The sequence below is a fragment of the Corvus brachyrhynchos genome, unplaced genomic scaffold, assembly GCF_000691975.1.
Source record: "Corvus brachyrhynchos isolate BGI_N302 unplaced genomic scaffold, ASM69197v1 scaffold162, whole genome shotgun sequence".
NCBI classification, from domain to species: Eukaryota; Metazoa; Chordata; class Aves; order Passeriformes; family Corvidae; genus Corvus; species Corvus brachyrhynchos.
This window is the reverse complement of record NW_008236696.1, coordinates 6,819,645-6,834,540: the sequence shown is the minus strand read 5'-3', so window position 1 is coordinate 6,834,540 and position 14,896 is coordinate 6,819,645. Positions and strand designations below refer to the sequence as shown.

General features: G+C 43.4%; 1 protein-coding gene across 1 annotated transcript in view; it reads right to left on the bottom strand.

The window, feature by feature from the left end:
• The window catches only part of LPP (LIM domain containing preferred translocation partner in lipoma), a 313,431-nt gene that overhangs the window by 187,136 nt on the left and 111,399 nt on the right, over window positions 1-14,896 (bottom strand). The gene's annotated exons all lie outside the window — the stretch shown is intronic.

The following is a 14,896-nucleotide window of genomic DNA, read 5'->3' as shown; positions in this document are numbered from 1 at the left end:
CTAGACCAGCCCATCTCCTGCATCCCTGCTGCTGGCAGGCAGCCACACTCTTTGCATCTCCCTCTTCCTATAGGGACTTTATAGCTTCATGTAAAGAACTGCTGGGAAGATCACAGGCTCCTCTCAGTGACAACAGCCACGTGATGGGTCAGGTGCACAAGAATCCACCTCTCGTAACTCAGGATATTTAAAAGGGGGCTGATGTACAAAATTTCTAGAATTCAATTTGCTCATGTTAATCTTCCAGAAGTGCTGATGGGAAGACAAAGCAGCATACACTGGCTGTGAAGGCATCCAGCTTAGCATAGAGTTGGGAGGTGGGAGAAGAGAGTTCTCTTTGAGAATTTCATGGGATGTGGGACCACAAAGGAGAAACAAAACAAGGACAGAGCAGCACAGGCTGCAGGCAGCAGGACACCAGGCTCTGAAAGCACCTCCTAATGGTGGAAAAAGAGCATTTGCCATTAGCTCTGGATTTGTCTCCAGGGGAGGCAGCTGCCTGCAATTTGGACCACTTTGGTATGTTTTTATTTCTTCTTATGAAGACTGATGCTGCAAGTAGAGCTGTTTGCTGTTGGCTCTCGTGTGTGCAGCATCTGGGATGGAAGGTTTCAGATCAACAAAAGTGTGATATTTCACATATTTAGGAACTGTTGCATTTGGAAGGAGATATGAGCTCCCTACTTGACCCTCCAGATCTCCATGCAGCATCACACTGGGTTCAGGCTAGGGGCCCTCAGCACCATCCCTAAATGCCAAGGAGCAGGCTCCAAACCGCACAGGAAGGTGCTGAGCCAAACCCCTGTGACCTGCAGCCCTCTGGGCCACCTGTGCCCAGTTCAGAGCCCCAGGCTCAGCCCAGACCAGGCCCAGGCCCAGGCACCAGCTGGGCAGCACTGCCAGCACAGTACCTTCATGCTCTCTGCCCGGGAAGCAGATGGGTCTGCAGCTCTGGAAAGTTTTTCTCTTCTATTTCGAATCACTCTCTGAAAGACACAAACTTCCCCTAGGACTTTCAGAGATGTTGTTTCCCAGGAAAGTAATTTCTTCCCATTTTCCTCAAAGTGAGCATGGATGGGACCCAAAAAACCCCTTCTGAATCCATAAGAAAGTATCATCCTAAATACAGATACTCAAAGACAGTTCAAAAACAACACATTGAAAACTAATTTAAGACAATCATGTTGCTCCAATACATAAAATCCCATGAAACCCACTGGCTCATGTTATTACAGAGTTCAGGATTGATTTTTTAAAAAATTATGTCCAATAATATCTGCAGTATCCTTCTCTTTGCTCTATAATTAATCCAATCTTTTATTTCAAATCATGTGAAACACAATACAAAATAAAAAGAAAAGTAGAAAGATTTTTAAATTAATATCTAAGGGTTTAGTTCTAAAAAATGCTGGGATGTTTGAGTCCTTCAGAAACTTTTCTCCTTTGCTCTGAAAATGACCCTCCAACCAGCCAACATGATTTTGCAAACAAATTCAACTCCAGCAGACACAGACTTCTCAAGATTGTGCTTAAGATGATGTTTCTCCAGTTAGTCCTGGCTCCAATGCCAAAGACTGATCTCCCTGCACAGCACATTAGTCAGACACTCTTGCTTTATTACAACCCTTCAAAACACCTATGGAAAGTTGAGGTAGAGAATGTGCTGGAGGGGATGAGACAGGGAAAGGGGCAGGTTTTCTGCATAAACAGAAGTCTGGATCTAACAATGACCGTTAAAACAAACATAAACCAAATACCATTTTTGCCCTTTTGGAAGACCCATTCCTCCTGAAAGAAAAAAAACATTGGCAAGATTTTTCAGAAAAGAAGCAAAGGACAGAAAAAGAGTTCTCTCCTAGAGTTTGGAAGAGAACACTTCTTTCCAGTAGGAGACAGCTGGCTCTACCACATCCCAGCCCAGCTTTGCTGACTCCATCCTGTGTTAGATAAGCTGTTGGCTCCACTCTCCTCATAAGTTGGAAGGTTTTTAGACTGGGAAGCACAGAGCAGATGCCTGATGAACTGGGGGAACCTTGCAGATGTCTGGCCTTTTCCTGGTCCTCTGCGAACAGATGGACCTTTCTCCTTCACAGCTTTAGTTATTTATTCTGCCACTGTGCTTTCCTCTTTCCCACACACAGCCACAGGACCCGATGCTGTTCCCACTGCACTCGCGGGAGAGAATTCCCTTGGATGCAGAAGGGAAAGCTGTCACTGCATTATTATTATTGGCATTGCTGGAAGCCTCCCTCCGGCAGGCAGGGAAGCACGCAAAGACTAAAATCCATGTCCTGAGCAGCATATGACTCTAGGTGACGTGGCGAAGAAACAGGTCTACATTTGAGGGAGCAAAAGAGGAAAAGGCCCCGAAAGCCAGCCTACACTCTCTTTAAGCACAGTGTCCCTACAATGCACCTTGGGGACCTCCTCTCACCCCCGGAGCTTAGCAAGTCAGATTTCACTTTCTTAGAGCTGGGCAAGCCGTGGGAGGAGGCAGGAAAGTCCATGTCCAGGCAGAGCGTATCACTGCCACCCACTGCTGACCACCTTCAGCATCACAGAGCGAGGTGGGAGCCATCTGGGGAAGGGACCGTCCCTGGTCTGCATGGATGCACCGGCAGCCACAGCAGAATGGAGCTCTGGGGTGACCAGTTAACCATGGGCTGGTGGAGAACACATCCCACCCTGAGCACTCACCCTCTCCTGACTGATTTAAGCAGATTGTCCCTCTGTGAATGAGGGATAAGACAGGCAAAAGGCTCATTAGTATTGATTACTGTTCAGCACCAAGACCAGCATCTTGGTTGACTTTCACCTGACATCAACCTGAACACTTGGATGTACTTCAGGTTATGGGAGGGACTGCAATGAGTTCTGTCAACAGAGAGACATCAAGGCACCTCTAGAAAGCAATCTGTACTTCTAGGCAGGTGAAGAGACTTGCCTTCCAATGGCAAGTCTCCCCATGGAGGCAGCCTGGGCCAGGCATGTTTGGAGGTAGGAAATCACACCATGACACAGCCTGACTTCAGCTCTTACAATGAGAAATCTCTACCCGTTACCATATATTTGAGAAGAGAAAACAAACACTCCTTGTTGCACCATTCCCTCTTCGTACAGCTGTGAAGACCGTGAGTCAACCTACGAAGGGGCTGTGCAGTGAGACACATCCCAGCTTGGTTATTTCAGATACGGGAGCGCAGCGTCCCGTGAAACCACAGCTCTGAGCTCTTCCCTCAGCACCCGTGCGGCTCCTGCGCCGCAGCATCACCAGCTGCAGCCACCAGACACAGGACTGCCAGCCTGGTAATGGCCCACCCCAATCAATAGAACACTTGGATACTGTAAATACAGATAATTAGGCAGAAACTAGGTGAGTCCATCATGGTTATGTTAGGAAGCAATAGCAGAGCCATAAGCAGAAGTGATGCCTCCCAGGCCCCAGCCTGGCTTCTGGCTTTGATCGAATCTGTGCCATTGCAGATGTACTTGCAAGGTTTTACCCCTCTCTGCCCCAAAATTCCCCCTCTTACACTTTCCAAGGAGCTTTAAACATTTCATTATTCCACTTTCTAGCATACAAATATAAAATTGTTCAAAGCCCTAATATACACCTACATCAGCCCAAACCTGTCAGGCTGAATAGAAACTCATAAAATTTTTGCCGCTGGCTGCCTGATGCCTTCTGGGTACAAGTAGGAGCTGAGAAAAACATCCTGTCTCATGCACCAAACACCGTTCTCACTTACAGTCTAACCTTTAAAATTTTAAGTGCACTTCATTTTTTGCTCGATCAGGCTCATGTCTCAAGTCTTTGTTTTCAGGAGATATATCTGCCAGCCAACAAATGAATTGTAGCACAGTAATCACCTCCCCCCTTGACAGACACAGCTGTTTAGACATGAAGATTTGCAGCTTTGAAACTTCTAGTCTTGAAGGTCTCATATGTTCAGTAAAAGAGACTCTTTGGGAGAAAAACACAGAGAAACACAAAAAAGCAAAACACCCTATTTTTCACTGAAACAATAAGTTAACGAAACCTATTAAACAAAAAAACTGGGCTCACACTGGTCTTCCCAGATCTCTAGCTAACATCTGAGGACTGTATGTCAGAGGCTGATTTCAATTTTCTCCTTCCAAGCAAAAATAACCCTTTCTGATTGTCATCTCAATAATTTCTGATTCTGAAGCTGGTTCAGAATCAGTTTGAATCACCTGAGAAACACACTTCAGCCCTGACTCAGAGACCAGACTAAGGATAGTGATGGAACAAATCCCCACTGCTGTGTTTCCATTCTGATCCAGACAGACTCCATTTGGCAAAGTACTGAGCAGATAGAGGCACTTCTCAGTCAAGTATTTACCTTCTACTGCAGAAAGTCAAAGCTTTCTACATTGAAACAATTAAGATTTACACCTAAACCCTAATTCATTGAGCAGTAGGCTAAAATCCTGTTGATTGAGGCTACCATGAACCTGTATTCCACAGTGACCATCGCAGAAGCCTGCAGAATATCACAGTATCACTACAGTGGTCTGGGAAACTTCCTACTGCAAAGTGACACCACAGGATTTTTATAGAAAACTTCAGCTAGATGTGACCTGCTGCCTCCTAGGTGTGAACATACATCTTACTAAGTGTCCCAAAGTCAACATTTTCCTGTAGCATCTGTACTTAGCCAAGGAAAGCACACAATTAAAATCATGTTTTGGCCACAACCATGTTGTGAGGAGCCACTGACACCACGTCAGTGCAGGGGAAACTGTTGCATGATGACACACCAGCTCCACAATCCACCTAAATATACCACATTGGCCTGTGATTCCTAAAATAAAGCAGCTCCAACAACCCAAAGTACCGTTTAATTTACCACTCTTACCAATCACTAATCCTACCATTTGAACTACTTGTGCTAATCAGCTACTGTATTAATAAGCATGAGGAAGAAAAAAAAACCCCACACTGGCTAATTTCATCCTCAGCATTTAAAAAAGGAATACTGAGTCTGTCAGGTAGTCGCACTCAAAATTTACTTCACCACCTGCTAGCTGAAATATTGCTTTTATGGATTTATATTGTATTAAAAGGTCACTGGCTGTTTAAGTCTTAAACAGTTTTAATCATTCTAAAAGTCTCTTAACAGTAAGAAAAGGAAGCTCAGAACAAACAGCAGCAGGGATTCTAATTAAAAGGGCCAATTCATCTAATTTTATTTGGGGTTAATTATTCAGGATTCACTCTCCGATGTGTAAGGAATAGCAATTAGTAATTTTAGTGATTTGAGGAACATTGGAGGTGTAATCAGTTAAAATGAGTGAGTGTTTACAACACAAGATGTTGAATTAGTTTCTCCCAGCTGGAGAACAGGAACATTAGTCCCCTACAGTTCAGGACTATGAATCGCAGTCCTGCTTAAAATATTCTCTTCAAATTAAAAAAAAAAAAAACAACCCACCACACGCCAACAATCATCTGGTAATTTTGTTTACTACATGGGAAGTCAATAGGAAACGTGTACCATGGTAGCATATGCATCCTCACCTCCACCTTCGCCCTGCCATCCAACTACTTAAACCCCTGGGATTCACTGGAAACAATTCCCAGCGATTTTCCTATCTGCACAACTCCAGTCAGACTACCACCCTCTTGCCACACTGCCTTTCACCACAACTGGCTGAGATAATGGAAGAAGCAGCCTGTGAAACTTTGAAATGTTAATTAACCTCCGTGGTTAAACATACAGAGGAAAAATGACCGTGCGATTAACTTAAAACCTCTAGGTACAATTCCGCCTGCAACTGCAAATCCAAAATAGCTCTGCTGGAATCACTCTGGACTTCTTCCAGTGTTACTAGAGCCAGAATAAGGTACTAAAGCTTTCAGGAGAAGTAGATGAGACTCTGGTGGGGACGAAGGGGCCACGTGGGAAAGTGCCAGCACTGGCTGCTTTGACGTTTGGGTCTGAGCTGAGGCAGCAGCTCAAAAGCCATTTTTTACCCCCTCTCAAGAGGTAGGTGGCTTTTACCACCCTTCAGGCATAGCCAGTGGGACTAGAGCTGGACCCCTTGCAAGTTTGTGCCCACAAGTTTGTGGCTGTTAAAAGGAGTGGCACTGGCACACCACGCCGGGCTCACTGCAAGTGACACAGCTTTTAATGAGCAACTTAATTTAGTACAAACAGATACTGTCTTTAGTGTCCTGTACACAGACCTTTCACTCCAGCTCTGGTCACCAGCACGGGAAATCCCCTCCACCCCGGCGTTCACGTCAGAACTCACTGACCTCCTTCTCAAAACACCCCAAAGGCAGTAATTAGCACAAGGGTAGGAAACAAGGGTTCAGTTCCCCAAATTATGCAAAATCTCAGCTGCTTCATCACAGTGGATGCCCCTCATTGTGAAAACAATGGGTTTTTTGATGAGACTGCGTTTCCATTCAGCTGGCAGCTGTAGACACCAAGTGCCATCCTTCCTAGCAAATCGAAGCCAATGCTCCTGCAGCCCCAGTGGTGGCAGGGAGGCAGGGACAGGCAGGTACAACCCGCTGCTGGATTGTCCTCCCACATGCACATCAGCTGAGCTCCTACACATCAGGCTTACAACACACAAAGCCATTGACAGAAGGCTTCATTTTGATCCTTAGCTTATTTTTCCATATAACTATGGGGCAGAGCACTCCATCTAATGCCCCACACCAACCTCTCTGCCATAGACATGACTTACAGAAAATACAACAGTCCTTTACTAAAGCTTAGTGAAGGACTAAAGTTGAACTGATGCAACAAACAGTCCATGGAACTCTGAAACTTCAATAAAAATCTGTGCCAAAATAGAAGGCGGAAGAAGAACCATAAGATTTAAGAAAAAAGCTCTAAGCATTCTTCCCTGTCATAGACTTCTTTTAGGACGTTGGGGATGTCACTTAACCCCACTATGCCTCTGTCCACCAGCACAAAAAGCTTTCCTTTGCCTTCTCTCCAGTGTTTGTAGAAGTGAGCATAAAGTTCATTTTACTTGTGCAGCAATTAGTACAATGAGATCTCACTTTCAGCTGCAGCTGGTCAGATCCAAGACTGGGAACAAAAGTAGTTCTGAATGATTTTTTTAAAAAATGACAGAAACCAGCCTGCTAAGAGGGAGACACTTCCACACAAGCAAGTGAAAATCAGGGCATCCAAGTCAGAAGATCAAACCCTGGCCTGGAGAGGAAACAGGCTGCATTCCCAGGTACCATCCTTCTCCTCTGAGAAGGGTCCATGAAACAACTCAATGAGGGAAACATCGCCTCACTCAGAACAAAACTGGAACAGGTTATCTATTTGTTTATTAGATTATGGTGCTGAACTCATTTGTTCATTGCCAAAAGCTTCTGACAAGAGTTGACATATGCATTAATTTACCAAAGAGGGCTGTTGTGAAGGAGTTGAAAAAAATGAGCTACGCCACTGGATTAGGACCTCATTTTCCCTGGCTGCTGTTGCAAAGCACAGTGATAGTGAGCCTGTTTATTTGGTCAGCCTTCTCCCCTGAGGCAGCAGACAGGGAAGATGGGGACCATGTCCTTTGGACACAACCTGTCTTATCTTCAACCAAACCTTCTCTGTCCCTAGTGATGAAACATAAAACACTACACAGATCACAAAAAAAACCATCTCTCAGAGCTCTTCACTGCCAAGGGACTTCCTCAAGTTTTAGAACCTGCAGCCAACAGTTTGAAGCAACGTTGGATTTATCTTTGCCTATGCCTGTTTGCGTATTGTTTTCCCATTTTGGGGGTGAGTTGCAATCTGAGCAATCAGAGGAAACCCATGAGCTGCAGCCTTGGCTTGAACCTCAGAGTCAGCAGTTGCCTGTGCTGCAGAACATCTGGAAGTGCTGGATCCAATCTCTTTGCCCAGCATGCAAAGGAGAGGGACAACAAAACCCACTGCCAAAAGCAGACCACCGCTGGAGGAGGGGGTCAACCTTCAACTCTCTTCGCTGAGTCTTCTGCTCCTGGATTGAGAGACCAGAGCAAAATCACCAAGTGGGAAATGCAAGTGCAGTGCTCAGATGAGCTGATCAAACAAATCCCCATGGACTGGTTTTCAAACTAGGTCATTCAGTTCCTCCCATCCTCTTTGCCACCCCTCCCTTCTCACACTTACAAACATCCAAACTTGGAAGATGAAAGCAAAATGTGTCTTCATCAGACGTATCTCAGTTCACTGTTTACACCAACACAAACAGCACTGCTTTCTTCCTTCCACTGCAGTTAAGTCAGTGCTACTGGGGAGCAGAAAAGCATCTAGATTTTCTTTCTGCTAGAAAATTAATTGCCTTCTAAGTCACCGGTGTAACAATTAAATAGAAAGTTACATTCTTAATCCCTGAAGATAATTTATGATAAAATGAAATGTTGGATACATAGAATTCACCTCTATCGTGTTTTTTTCAAAATAAATAGCTGATGTCCCATATCCAAATTTTAGTGGTGGACTTAGCAGTGTTAGATTAATGACTGGACTCAATGACCTTAAAGATCTTTTCCAACCTAAACAATTCTATGATTCTACCTCCACATATAAATGTATATAAATATATATTTATATTGAGTGGTGGTGGTTTGGCTCCTTTTGCTGGTACCTACTAGGAATGTCCCATGTGATCTGGCTAGAACACAGAACAAAAACAGAATTAAAATGAAAAGAAAATAAAGAAGGAGGGTTGTATCTTTCCCTGGGTAGGAGGTGCTACCTGGAGGTACTCTACATCCTCTCTACAGTACTTCTTGCTAACAGAGAAAGTAAAGAAGAAAAACAAATGATGCAGGCTTTCTCTTCTTTGAGATGAATTGTACCCTAAAACACTGATTCACAAGCTTTCTGTACCAAAGGCCATTTTTTCCAACACACCAAAGTTACTATACACATTTATATGCGCAGTTATTGCCACATTTTGAGCAGAAGTGCTTTAAAATTTACACTTTTGCATAATTCAACAAAGTAACTCGTTAGGAAAGAACACGCTAAACTGACTTTTTAGACAAGTAACTACATGTATTTTTCCATATTCCACAAAATCTCCTACCAAGAACCACCCCATTCTTCTTAGTGGTCAGAGCACTGCAGTAGGGAAAACGAGAGAGAAAGCATTTCCAACCAGGATCACCTTAAAGTGGGCAAGGAAGAGGTGAGTAATAGAGGTATAAAAAGGACTTCCCAAGGATGAGAATCGTATTCCCATTCAGGACACTGGTGATAATAGAATTCACTCCCTCAAGTGACCCAGGCAGACTTCCTATCCTCAGAATACAAGCAGGGATAAACGGTGGCAGCATGGTACTTGTGCTGGTTTTTGGGGAAATGTGGCTCCCACCTTGCACCCCCAGCAAGAATGGCCATGACATTTAGTTACCCAAGCACACACTTTAATCCTCTGACCATTCTGAGAAAGCAGTCAGTCAAACCAGCAGTTTTACTGTAACTGTGCTCAGCATATGGTGCCTCCCTTCCAGAGAAAAAGTATTAGGGTCTGGCACTAGCCCAGAGCAACTGACAGGGTGCCCTTGCCATAAAACACACCACACCAAAAGCAGGGTCAACTATTTGTTGTAGAGGAACCTGGGTGAGATTGCTTCCAGACTGAATTAAAACTTTTCTATTTAACCGACAGAAAACAAATTACTGAAATATTTGTGGATGTTGTTAAAAGGAATAATGCGGAAGAAAATTAAAATCCTCTGCTGAGATTGTGGTTTTGTTTGAAAAGCCAGAGATCTTATTCTTAAAATAAAGTGTTGTGGAAAAAAATGGTAACAAATTGTAGTAACATATTGCTCCAGTTTCTAGGATGGACTTTGGAAATCTCCAGTCTGAGATTCAGTTTTCCCTCAGAACTGCTATTTTGACAATTTTAGTTAAAGAAAAAATTGAATTAAGCTAGGTGGGGAACCTCTCTTGATTTTCTATTGTTCTAACTTCTTTTCCAGCTTTACTGCAGGAGAGTGAAAATCTATCCTTTTCAGATTAATGATTGATCTTCATTCTAAATCCCCACTCCAATATTAATAACCTCTCAGAAAACAATTAAAATGGATATATTGTTTGAGTGTGTGCTCAGGGAGGAAGAGAAGAAGATAAATCTTCTCTGATGACAAAAGCCTCTGTCATAGTTGGAGGGTTGCTGATGCCTGTGGTGATGGACAATGGTTACCCACTGTCACATACACATCTCCTCGTGCTGCCACAAGCACGTGCCTGGAGCAGTGAAGGGGAAGGAGAGAGTGCTTAGCAGCATAGCAGAAGAGGTGATGGTCCATCTCACCACCTAACAAGAACTCCTTCATCAGTGAGCTGGAAAGAGTAGGCCTTTTCCTCCCTCAGACAGAAGATGATGGAGGAAGAATGACTTCCAAGTTGACATTATCAGCAAGTGCGAACAGCCAGAGAGACACGAGGCAGGTTCATTGCTTGGAAATTATTTTAATGCACAGAAATGCCTGGTGTACTGAGGCTTTATGATGAATCATGAAGCCTGTGTCATTTGGAGTCACTTATCAGCTCTGAGAATTTTCTAGCCAACGTCTCTACCTTCTTCACGAATCACAGCAAAGACAGAAGCGTCTCCCCCACGACCTAAGCGGTGCCCTGGAGCTGAGGACGGCAACTACTCAGTTGCCTTTTTCCAGTCCCAAGGCAAGCAACGGGAAGGTCGTGGTGCTGCTTGCCAGTGTGGTATTTTTACAGCATAACAAGGGGAAAGCACATTCTCTGCCCTGGCAAGGGTGCACACAGAGATATTTAAGGAGTTTTCTTAGAGAATGGTCAGAGAGCTGGGAACACCTTTCCTGTGAAGACAGGCTTAATTGTTCAGCGTGGAGAGGAGAAGGCTCCAGGGAGGGCTCAGAACACCTTGCAGTACAAAAGGGGGCCTACAGGAAATCTGGGGAGGGACTTTTCATAAGGGCATGTAGTGGTTGCACAAGGGGGAAAGGCTTTAAACTGAGAGTATGTTTATATTCAATAGATGGAAGAAATTCTTTACTATGAGGATGGTGAGGCACTGGCACAACTTGCCTAGAGAGGTTTTAGACTCCCCATCCCTGCAAGTGTTCCAGGACAGGTTGGATGGGGCTTTGAGCAACCTGGTCTAGTGAAAGATGTCCCTGCTTATAGCAGAGGAGGTGGAATGAGATGATCTTTAAGGTCCCTTCCAACCCAAACCATTTGATGATTCTGTGATATGGTTCTATGACCATCTTCAGCATAACGAGACAAACTTGAATCATGGCCCAAGTGTTCTCCTAGAGAAGAGCAGAAACACCTTCCTTTGGTTGTTACATGAAACCAAACAGAAGCAGGTTTTGAAAACTCACACTGCAATTTTGTAATGCATGACTTGCTGCATGCAGTCATCCAAGGTGACTGCTTTATGCAAAAGCAAAGCTCATTCCTAGAGGATTTAAACAATGACAGTCAGATTTCCCTGATGAAAGACACACAAGTGAGTAACAATCTTATTTAAAGAGAAAACATGGTATTTTTGGGCACCTGGGCTGTCAAGAAAACAAGAAGCAATTGAGAATGCATCTGAGAATGTTCTGAAATTGGCTACTATTTATATTTCTATACAAAGGACAAATTTTAGATTTAAAAATACAGGCAGAACCTGTATTTAAAATCCAGTAACACATCTAGGCAAAACCTAAATGTGGATGTTGATGATCTTTTAAAGAACAGGATTCTCTACTTTCACAAGACTGTGAGATTTACTCCATATCTTTATCAGGCAACATATATCACATCATGTCACGGTGATTAGCATCTTGATTGATTAAAATCTTTAATTCCATTGGATTTAAAAGGCTAATTTGAGAGAGACTCATACAAAAGACCAAGGCTGGAGCTGATCACAAGCACAGAATGGGACACTGTGACAGCAGCACTGATATCTGCTCCCCTCATTCTTCAAAATGTTGCAGCTAAAATCATCTAGCCAACAGAGGTAAACAAAGGTGTGTGTCAGGTCAGCCAGCAAAACCTTTCAAGGCTCCACAGTCATCATGAGAAAGCAAATAAAACCTACTTTGGCTCTTGTTTACTATATATTTAACATTTGCAAGAGAAAAATCAGATGACTGCTTAAAGCTTGGGATGATGCACGCCATATTCAAGCTACTCTTGAGCTTGAAATGTTTAATGTTTTATGTGGTTTGGAAATGGTTTAAATTCCCTGATGAATTTTTCATGCCCATCCACAATTTAGCCTTTATCAAAAAAAAAAAAAAAATCCCCTTCAATTATGTGCTCTGCAGAAATTCTTCAAGGATTCTAGACACTTTTTCCCCCCCTTTTTTTTTTTGTGTACTGTTTTCAGTTTGCTAAGGTCTGTATAAAATTGGATATGCCTATTGAAGTTATCTGCACTTCACCCTTTGTGCTACTCACAGAAAATCAACTGCTTTCTTCCCCTCTCTGTCTCCATGACTTTATCTTAACTGTGGAGAACGGGAAGAGACAAGAGCACTGGGGTGAGGCTAAAAAGTTGCAAACCTTTGGATGGACCCAGGTTTTTGCCATGATGCACCATGAGGAGCTGTAACTCGGCAGCAGCTGTGGAGCAAAGCCAGGAAAGGGGCATCCTCTGGGCAGCAGAGCTGGCAGCAGGCACGTCACTCCCAGCACAGGAGATGCAGCAGGAAAACAAGCCTAATTAGAGCACTGCCATGTGCCAGCTATTCTTGGAGGCAGAACAGCCCCTCAGGAGCTGCTGCAGGAGAGCAAAGCGAGGACAGCCCTCAGACCACTCCAGCCCACGTCAGAGGCATCCCCAGGAACACAGAGCCATCCTCCCCTGCTCTGTCCTGCAGCCCAGGCTGAAGATACTGAACTGCTGCTGCTTTTGTCTCTGAACACCTTTGTTATGCTGAGCACAAATCCCCTAAGGTTCTGGGAATATTAACATAAGCCACCCACAAATATTATTTTAAAGAAGTGATTCCCAGGGTCCTCCTATTTTTGGAGAAGCATCTTAAAAAAGCTTCCCTAATATACTGGAACAGGCCCCATATTATCTCTTCATGAAAGGAATCCAACTTCTACGCTTCTAAATTCACTGCTAAGCAGTTCAGACTTCCTTTTATATTGTAAGATTTCCTTCCCATAAGACGTAAGATATATTGCCTCAAGGGAAAAACAGCTTTATGAAGAGGAAGCTACGTGCGCCAGAATTGTTCTCTTCCATTATCTGCAGCATCCTTTCTCCCTCCCATTGTTTTAATAAAGTTGGTCACCAGAAGAACCTGCAGCAAAAATGCCAATACCCTCAGCACAGTATCTACCTGCCAAGAGCCCCAAAGCACATCTGCTGTTCTGCAGCCTTCTTGATGCTCAGAAAACCTGTTTTCTATGCATGCCACATATGCAGTGCTGATAGAAATGTGACTTTGCTAACAGACTTACTTTTGGCTGCTCCCACCAGAAAAACGTTTGAGGAATGGTTGGCTCACCAGTAATCTCCCACCTACATGTATTTTTGTAGCATTTCATTGAATAGAAGGATGAAAAGGAAAAAAAACCCAAACAAACAAACAAAAACAGAGAGAGAGGAAACATATTCAGTGGCAATTAGCATTACAGGGAAGAAGAAATTTTTAAAAAAATTAAAAATCCGCTGTCTGACATTCCTACATGTGATCCAGAGAAACATTCCCCTCCTGTATACACGTGCTTGCATGCAGCAGGGGCTCAGTTATACCCTGAAGTTCAAGTGCATTCTTAAATGTTATGTCCCACGGGTCTTCACAAAGCATGTATCAAATTAGGCATTTGCTGGAATGCTTTGCTAAGCAAAAGGATCAGTTTACGTACTTTCCCCAAAGATTCTGCCGAAATGAGGCTAAATGGTTGCAGCGGTAGCTCTCAGGAGATCCCCAATTCTTCCCTGAAGCATTCATTTGCTAGGATTTCCCTCTTGTAGTGATTCAGCTTTGGGGAATCACTACAGGAAACTGGGAGCAGGGAATTCTCAGTGTTAGAAATGACAGTATTGCCCAGGGCAGCTAAAGTAACCACAAATCCCTCCCCACTGATTCAGATCCCACCAGGGCCACTGACATCTCTTTAATTCCCATTAAAAATCTCCTCTAGAGGGTATAATCTCCCCAAATTTAAGCAGAGGGAAATCCAGGGTTCCCTCAAATCAGAATCCACTTTATTTGGAACAAAAGGAATCTGCTCTCAGAAGGACTGGAGTTGCTAAAAATAAGCAAATATTCCCAGTGTTTCTGCACTCCTCTCCCTGAAGTGAAATGATCAAGAGGATTAATTTTAGAGTATGTACAGTTTTTACATGAAAAAACCCAAGTTGCATCTTAGCTTTTAAGCAAGACCAGATGGAAAGTCTATCATTAGAAATGCCAAAGGGAGAATACACTCAAAGTTCACTTCAGGATGGAAAGGTCATTTCTAGTCATCCTTGTTTTAAATGTTCTCAGAAGCACTCAAGCTTTTTGTAATAAGATGGCTTTCTTTTAGTTTATCAACTTGATTTCCTTCAAAATAAAATATAAAAAGATCTCCAAAACAAAACAAAAATTGCCAAACAATACAAGACAGAAACTTTAAAGGCAGGCGCCAGCTCTCTTTTTTTTCCTCTCCAGAGCAAAGGAGTCATTAAATTTTTAATGAATTACTGTTTAGTTGACAAGAAATGCCACAAAAATGACCTGCTGATTCCACCCAGGGGTGTTTACTTAGAGCTTCACAGGGAGATTCATGAGACAACAGGCAACAGACGATGGGTCAATGGAGTCTGAGAGGCAACACTTCGCTCATCAGGTACCAATGTCGATGAAGAACATGTCAAGACGATGAGAAATGGATGAAGTTTCTCTACTATGTTCAAAGCAACATCC